The following is a 9,221-nucleotide window of genomic DNA, read 5'->3' as shown; positions in this document are numbered from 1 at the left end:
ATCCAATAACAATGGACAAAAGGGTCCTATCTTGTCAGCCTTGTCAGCAGGTGGCCAAGGACAACACCCACGCCATAGGCCTCTCAGTTCTTCCAACTCACGAGTTCTTGCTCTGAGGACACACACACACACAAACACACACACACACACATCATCACTGTTAAACACACACACACACACACACATCATCACTGTTAAACACACACACACACACACACAAAAATCCCCTCTCTTAGGCTGAACATTTGAAGACAGAGAACCCGACTCAGAGCCAATGCAACAGTGACAGTAGCCTGGAGGTGACCTCGCCCAACTCATCAGGACCAATCAGAAGATCAGAACTACTAGATTGAACCTACTTCATTTATTGCATAAAATGTCTGCACACAATGTTTCGGGGCTCTCTTCAGATAATAATAATAATAATAATAATATGCCATTTAGCAGACGCTTTTTATCCAAAGCGACTTACAGTCATGCGTGCATACATTTTTGTGTATGGGTGGTCCCGGGGATCGAACCCACTACCTTGGCGTTACAAGCACCATGCTCTACCAGCTGAGCTACAGAAAGTGGATACTCATGGATGCGCATTGCAATTGTAAAATGTCAACACAATTGGAGACACCACGTCATTTTTGGAGACATGTTATTGACAGTAAACTATTGTAGATGCGACTGCTAACTAAATAAAACATTTTAGCTGGCTAGCTAATCATCTTAGCTAAATGTGGGGCAAACAATTCAGTTATTTACCGTTAATTTGAGGGATTGGGGTGAAAGAAATCGAGTTACATAGTGATACTTTACGATATACTGTATTGACAATATCGCAATATTTTAGCGCTAGTTGGCTGTACCTGCACCAAAACACCATTATTGTTCCTTCATAGCTTGTTCTCAATCTTTTCACATTGGGAGCCAATTAGTTTTCAGCACTTTTATTTCCATGACTGATCAAAACTCGTTCTCATGGCTTTCTGATCCCTCTGCAACAGACATATGGTGCGCAATAAAATCACAGTATCGAATCGCAATCACGTATAGAATCATGAGACTCGCAATGCTGATGCATATATCTTATCGTGAGGTTCCTGGCAATTCCCAGGCCAAGTTCATTTGCCACAACAAATCTCTTCGCTAGCAAACGTGATGTCTTCTCCAAAACGACAATGTGTCTCCAGCAATGTTTACTTTTTGACGTTCTATGGCATCTCCACTTTCCAAGCATATATGACCACATGTAATATTTTGGTACGTGATGCAAATAGTGAACTATGTAGGGCCAGGATGTAAAATATATGTAGCTGCAGCAATTTCTCTTATCTGATATGGTAAGTAATGGGGCTTAATTTATAGCTCCCTAAGAGTTTGACGAACGGGTCCGTGAACGCGATTCCAGATATATTTACCTCTGAATAAACTGCCTTTATTACACCATATCCACATCCAGTAAACTTGTGATTATCAACACTAACCTCATCGTTGTGGCGGCGGACAGCTAGCCTGTATCCCTCGTCATCCAGTTGAGTGAGTGGCAATGTCTTTTTTCGTTCGTACCAATTTTTTGGAAAATCCTCGGGTGTAGGACTTTCCGCCTTTAGTAGAAACCTGTTGAATTATTAAATTTGGTCTGGGAGGTCCTAATTGTTTCGTTGCCAATTTATCTTAATTTGTTCGCCGACAAAAAGGAACTTCTTTCAAAGACACAATCGAGTTGGACTGAAGCCTAGCCATTTTGATAGTAGTAGTGAATTGATTGAGGCTGCTACCTGGTCTTTTCTTAGTTACGTTCATTCGTGGTTCGTTATGTATGACGAAAGCGCGTAAGTGCAAGCCCACAGACACCCATAGAGAATGTATTGAAAGCTTTGAAATGTGAAAAAAATAGATTTTACATGACAGGCTATGAGAGACTTCTGGGCGATTTTCAACCTGACTGAAATCGCCCAAAAACGGGGCGGGCCATTTGAAGCACGACTTTAGCCTGATTTGACATTTAGTGGCTGTCAGATCAGACGTGAACACTGATAACTGCTGTTGCCGTGATATAATTTTTTTATAAATTTATTTTAAAAAATTATATATATTTTTTTATTTTATTTTTTTATAATTGATTAGAAAAAAAATCCCTTCCTTTTCCCGTTTGGCAGTGCGTCGCCCATATCGCCCTATTGAACAAGCCGTCCCTGCTTATACTGTGTACTTATATAGTATATTACCCATCCTGACAACCTGGCCCTCATTTTAAGACTTCTGGAAGCGCCGTCCAAGTGGGAGGATAAATACACTAGTACATTACAGAGTACATGTCATATCTGTATAAGTACAGTGCAATTACTAGGTGTTACACAGGATTTAGCTAGTTTAAATGAAGTTTATCTTGAGATGTACTTACTTGTAATTATTGTGCACCTACAAAGTAAGTTACCCATTATGAAAATCTAATCGCCATCCAAGTGAAAAAATAAACACAATAATTCACCACAGAGTACATATCTGGGATATCTGCATTAAGTACATGGTTGTTGCTAGTTGTTACACAGGATTTAGCTATTTAAAATGAAGTGTAACTTTATAGTTACCTATGAGCATTTTCTATATAATTACTTATTACTCATTACCAAGTGAAAATACATACAAACAAAAGATGAGCTTCTACTTTAGTCAACTTTATTGCAACATATAAAATAGCTTACATTTCATACAAAATAAAATGAATTGTATTGTTAGATTAATAATTGGATTAATTAGATTAAACAAAGATATAGGCCTACTCAATAATGTAAAAATAACTATTCGTGTGGTGACTAAAATATGTAGCCTATAGTATAGTGAATAGCCTTTTTTATGTGGACACCCCTTCAAATTAGTGGATTCAGCTATTTCAGCCACACCCGATGCTGACAGGTGTATAAAATCGAGCACACAGCCATGGGATCTCCATAGACATTGGCAGTAGAATGGCCTTACTTAAGAGCTCAGTGACTTTCAATGTGGCACCATTATAACGACACAGGATGAGACCCAGATGAAGACACAGGAGGCAGATGGTTAGAGTCTCTGATATTTATTAATAGACAAGGGGCAGGCAAGAGGCAGCTCAAGGACAGGCAGAAGTTCGTAAACCAGGTCAGAGTCAGATAGGTACAGGACGGCAGGCAGGCTCGAGGTCAAGGCAGGCAGAATGGTATGGCAGGTGGGCTCAGGGTCAGGGCAGGCAGAAATGGTCGGAACCGGGAGGACTAGAAAACAGGGACTGGAAAAATGCTGGTAGGCTTGACGAGACAAGACGAACTGGCCACAGACACACAGAAAACACTGGTATAAATACACAGGAGATAATGGGGACAAATGGGAGACACCTGGTGTGGGGTGGAGACAAGCACAAGACAGGTGAAACAGATCAGGGTGTGACAACCGTCATAGGATGCCACCTTTCCAACAAGTCAATTTCTGCTAGCGCTTCCCCGGTCAACTGTAAGTGCTGTTATTGTGAAGTGGAAACGTCTAGGAGAAACAACGGCTCAGATACTACCACTTCGCTCACAGAACGGGACTGCTGAGTGCTGAAGCATGTAGCGCATAACAATCGCCTGTCTTCGGTTGCAACACTCACCACCAAGTTCCAAACTGCCTCTGGAAGCAACGTCAGCACAATAACTGTTTGTCGGGGGCTTTATGAAATGGGTTTCCATGGCCGAGCAGCCGCACACAAGCCTAAGATCACCATGCGCGTTCTCTGGAGTGAGGAATCACGCTTCCCCATCTGTCTGCAAATCTGGGTTTGGCAGATGCCAGGAGAACGCTACCTGCCCGAATGCATAGTGCCAACTGTAAAGTTTGGTGGAGGAGGAATAATGGTCTGGGGCTGTTTTTCATGGTTCGGGCTAGGCCCCTTTGTTCCAGTGAAGGGAAATCTTAACGCTACAGCATACAATGACTTTCTAGACGATTCCTCTGTAGCTCAGCTGGTAGAGCACGGCGCTTGTAACGCCAAGGTAGTGGGTTCGATCCCCGGGACCACCCATACACAAAAAATGTATGCACGCATGACTGTAAGTCGCTTTGGATAAAAGTGTCTGCTAAATGGCATATTATTATTATTATTATTCTGTGCTTCCAACTTCGTGGGCACAGTTTGGGGAAGGCCATTTCCTGTTTCAGCATTACAATGCCCCCGTGCACAAAGCGAGGTCCATAAAGAAATGGTTTGTCACGATCGGTGTGGAAGAACTTGACTGGCCTGCAAAGAGCCCTGACCTCAACCTCATCGAACACCTTTGGGATGAATTGGAACTCCGACTGCGAGCCAGGCCTTATCGCCCAACATCAGTGCTCCACCTCACTAATGTTCTTGTGGCTGAATGGAAGCAAGTCCTTGCAGCAATGTTCCAGCATCTAGTGGAAAGCCTTCCCGGAAGAGTGGAGGCTGTTATAGCAGCAAAGGGGGGACCAACTCCATATAAATGACCATGATTTTGGAATGAGATGTTTGACGAGCAGGTGTCCACATACTTTTGGTAATGTAATGTACCTATGCTAAATCGTTCAGCAGAATTCATGTATCCAAAAAAGCTAAACAAATTGCATGGAAAACATACTTTCGCTCTCCTGTGTTGACGTTTTTGATCTACAACACTTTGGTTCTTTTGCGACAGTCTTTTATGTCTGGATTTAGCACACTGACCTTCTCGACCCTGTTCTTTGCGCACTGTTACATGACATCTGTGTCAACACGTGGGTACGTTCGAGGTCGTCGTTATTTCGAACGTGTTGCGCAGATAGGCAGATCTTGACATGATGCCTTAATTCCTGGGATAAATATATAATTACAACAATGCATCCCATCCAAAATTGAGAGTGTTCCTCAACAGTGAAACCCTTGCAAGGTTGCATGATGGAATAAGAGTTTGTCTTATGATTATTTTAAGTGGATTTATAAACCAATTATTCAACCAAGCTTAATAGGCTTACAATTTGACAAGCACAAATTACTCTCACAATTTTAACCATAACATTTTATTAATGTATCACTTTTTTTATTGATGGTTAAAGTAATTAACCCATTGTCAAATGCACCGTTAAATTATTTAACAATTTAAAGTATTTTTTGATGTGAACTGTTTGTGAACCCGTTTTTGCCATTGGGCCTGGGCATCAGTCTCCAGAGCCCTTTACTGCAGAGTTATGTCAATGAGGAAGTCAGTTTTCAATTGGCTAACACTTATCACAGGCTGAAATATGGTTCGGTTGGGATGCTATCGGAAACTTTAACATTTGTAACAAGCATGGTAACAAGCATGGTAACAAGCATTCATTGTTACACCCCTGTAATTACTGACTGCAATTACCACCAGTTACATGTTGCTATTACAGTGTAACTATGACTTATTACAATTAATTACAATACTTGTTACAGTGTAATTACACTGTAATAAGGACTCCTTAAAATGAAGTGTTACAAAATATTTTAATTGGTAAGTGCACTTTAGACCCTCCAATAAGAAAGTAGCTTAGGCCAATGTGTGTTCACCAAATATGATGTTGATAGTTTGGTCCTGTATTTGGAGTCTGAGGCTCTGAGCATCAGTCAGTCAGTCACAGTGCCCTGCTCTTCAAATCTGCTCTGTTACTGAGCCGGATGTACCCAACCCGTGCCAGGTGATGATACAAACATGTATGTTGTTGCCTGAGCCAAGGTTTCATGATGCCGTATCAAAGGCAAGCTATTCACTGCTAGTTGGAGTTCCAAATGCATTGCATCAAACCAAAAAAAGTACAGATACACACAATGGACTATGGTATTAACTGTAAACAGTCACCTTTTATACATCCGATTCATCGTTATGTAGAACACACTCTGTTGTCATGTAAACTTTATGGTATACGATGCTGAGGTACACGTTATTCCACTTTTCAGCAGTCCTCACTGTCCTTCAATGAAAGCGCTCCTTTCTCTGCTTCTCTTCTGTGAAACAGACAAACAGATAAAGACAGATACAATTGGGTAGACGGACGGACAGACAGACAGACAGACAGACAGACAGACAGACAGACAGACAGACAGACAGACAGACAGACAGACATACAGACGGGGGTAGCTAGACAGACATACTGGCAGCCAATGGATAGACAAAGACATTCTAATATAGGCCTACCGCTTTAATTAGTGAGAGAGAAACCTCATGCTGTATCTGGTGCTGCTGTGTCATGGAGGGGTTGGAACCATCATCCTCAGAGACTAATACAAAACAGAGGGAGACAACAAGTTAGACTTGTTCAAAAGCTGTATTAAGCATCACACCAACCTGCACCAAGTTCAAACACTATTTTCCCAAGGTAGGCTACTCCAGGCTACTCCAACTCCATGTATGCAATTCCATAATGGCACACTGAGACAGCATGAGAAATAATGTGCCTAGTCACATAAGTACAGAATATCCATTCTGTCCTTGCTCACCTGTCCTTCTCTTCTGGTTCCACATAATAAACCCATCTATGCTGATGAGGGCTGGGAGGATGACAGCCAACACAACTCCAATGATGATGGGGCCAGATTCAGGAGGCTTATCTGAGTTTATGAACACACACACACAGTGAATATTATCGTAAATAATGTATTTCTCTGTCATACTATAAGATATGATTAATCTTACCACTGTTTGTTTTTTTATCACAGATTGATCCAGTTTGATGGTGATGTTTTCTTTGTGTTCAACCACACAGGTTTAGTTGTTGTTCTCCCAATCCTCAGATTCCATTGTGAGGCGAATACTTTTCTGGAAGGTTCCATCTTCATTAGGGAGTCTCTCCGTACTCCACATCTTCATGCTGATCTTGTCCGTCTTTCTGCCAGAACACCATGACTCCACTGGGGTAGAAACCTGTAGTGTGGCAGTTCACTGGAGAAGATGGGGTCTTCTGGAGCAGAGACACTGAGGGAGGAGCTGGAGAGAAGGAGTGAGAGGAAAGAAAAGGGAAGAAAATAAATCAACTATGAACTCAAAACAGCAGTGGAGGAATGATGCTGTTGTGCCTCACGCCAGAAACAACTGGTTATAGATTTGGATTGAATGGGACGCCATGTGTCTCAGTGTCTGTCTGTACCTATCCTCGTCAAAGTGCTGCTGGCGAGGATCAAAGTGTCAACACACTCCTTAGTGAAGTACCATTTGAGATACTGGAGATCATTGGTGTTGTTGTTCCACTTCTGTTTGATGGTGTCTACCTGCTGTACGGAGACTATCCAACTCATGTTGTTCATGTCCAATGAAATGAAATCCTCACCATCGTATACATATTAGTGGAAATAATATTTGAGTTCAGTCTCATCATTCCACTCAAAGCCGTGCAAGTTGTGGATTGTGTGACCATCTGAGAGAGTGAGAGGAAGAGAATGAAAGAGCTGTCTGTGTACAGTAATTAGTGTGTGTGTGTGCGTGCATGCATGTGTATGTGTGTGTGCGCACACATGTTTGTGTGCATAACTGTGCCTATAGTTTTTTTGGGATACTTTTTACCCCTTTTTCTCCCCAGTTGGTAGTTACAGTCTTGTCCCATCGCTGCAACTCCCATACGGACTCGGGAGAGGCGAAGGTTGAGAGCCATGCGTCCTCTGAAACACGACCCTGCCAAGCTGCACTGCTTCTTGACACACTGCTCGCTTAACCCGGAAGCCAGCTGCACCAATGACTCTCCCGAGTCCGTACGGAAATTGCAGCGATGGGACAAGACTGTAATTACCAATTGGCTATCACGAAAAAAGGGTTAAAAAATATATATACTTTAAAAAACTAAGGGGTTGAACACTTATTGACCCAAGACATTTCAACTTTTCATTTTTGATTAATTTGTAGAAATATCAAAAAACATAATTCCACTTTGACATTATGGGGTATTGTGTGTAGGCCAGTGACACAAAATCTAAATTTAATTCATTTAAAATTCAGGCTGTAACACAACAAAATGTGGAAAAAGTCAAGGGGTGTGAATACTTTCTAAAGGCACTGTATACCAGATGTGATAAAGGAAAAAGACACATCAGTCTCTTTGTGACAATTGACAATAAAGTCATATACAGTGCATTCGGAAAGTATTCAGCCCCCTTGACTTTTTCCACATTTTGTTATGTTACAGCCTTATTCTAAAATTGATTAAATTGTTGTTTTTTTCTCATCAATCTACACACAATACCCCATAATGACAAAGCAAAAACTGGTTTTTAGATATTTTTTTGCAAATGAATTTGAAGCACCATTGGCAGCGATTACAGCCTCTTCTTGGGTATGACGCTACAAGCTTGGCACACCTGTATTTGGGGAGTTTCTCCCATTCTACTCTGCAGATCCTCTCAAGCTCTGTCAGGTTGGATGGGGAGCGTCGCTGCACAGCTATTTTCAGGTCTCTCCAGAGATGCATCGGCTACAGTGAAGGATGAACAATGCCACAGTGCCATCTATAAGTAGACTGTAACTCTCCTCACTACTGTTTCAAATAAATCACCTGACGAGTCACTTGACTTTTGGGTGTCTCTGTCGCTCCGTGCGTAGTAAAGTTTCCCCTAAGAACAGATCTAGGATCAGCTTCCCCTCCCCCAATCCTAACCTTAACCATTAGTGGGGAAAATGTAAATCTGACCCAAGATCAGCGTTTTAGGGCAACTTCACCCTACTCAGTCTCGGTCATCAAAGTAGATGTTGCCTCACCATAAATCTTGGATCAGATTACCCTATTCCTTCTTGCCATCTTGTTTCTCTGCATTCTGCAAACAGTTAGGAAACTCTGTGACATTCCAATTCAGGAAGAATGAAAAACAAGCTATTTAATTTTCTATTTAAAAGGTAGCAGATTTCACCTGTTGACTGGATATACAAGACAGGCAGGGGCTAACTCTTTCATAAAATAATGACCTATCATGTATTAATTCATGCCACTGTATCGAAATCCATGTGACGTTCGTAATTTCGAACAGAAGCAGCCAGCCAGGTATAAACTCTAATATCCCCAGATTCCAGTTTCAAAGAAATCAAGTGATCTTGACCACTCTGGGACGCGTTTGAAAGTAGTGTTGGAGCACCATCTTGTGTTGAGTGTGCATTCTGCAATGTGTTGACGTCGTCGTATTTCTTTGCGCGGCAAATCATGTTGTGCACGAGCTCTCTGAGTTTGTAACATAATTTAGTTTTCACAACATATTTATGCAATTTGTGCCTCATAAA

General features: G+C 41.6%; 1 pseudogene; it reads right to left on the bottom strand.

The window, feature by feature from the left end:
- Positions 1-2,290: 2,290 nt before the first annotated feature.
- LOC121585768 lies at positions 2,291-9,146 on the bottom strand (annotated as a pseudogene).
- Positions 9,147-9,221: the final 75 nt, after the last annotated feature.

This window comes from Coregonus clupeaformis, chromosome 17 (assembly GCF_020615455.1).
Source record: "Coregonus clupeaformis isolate EN_2021a chromosome 17, ASM2061545v1, whole genome shotgun sequence".
In the NCBI taxonomy this organism is placed as follows: domain Eukaryota; kingdom Metazoa; phylum Chordata; class Actinopteri; order Salmoniformes; family Salmonidae; genus Coregonus; species Coregonus clupeaformis.
Note: the sequence above shows the minus strand (reverse complement) of the source record. Positions and strands in the feature narration are given on the sequence as shown.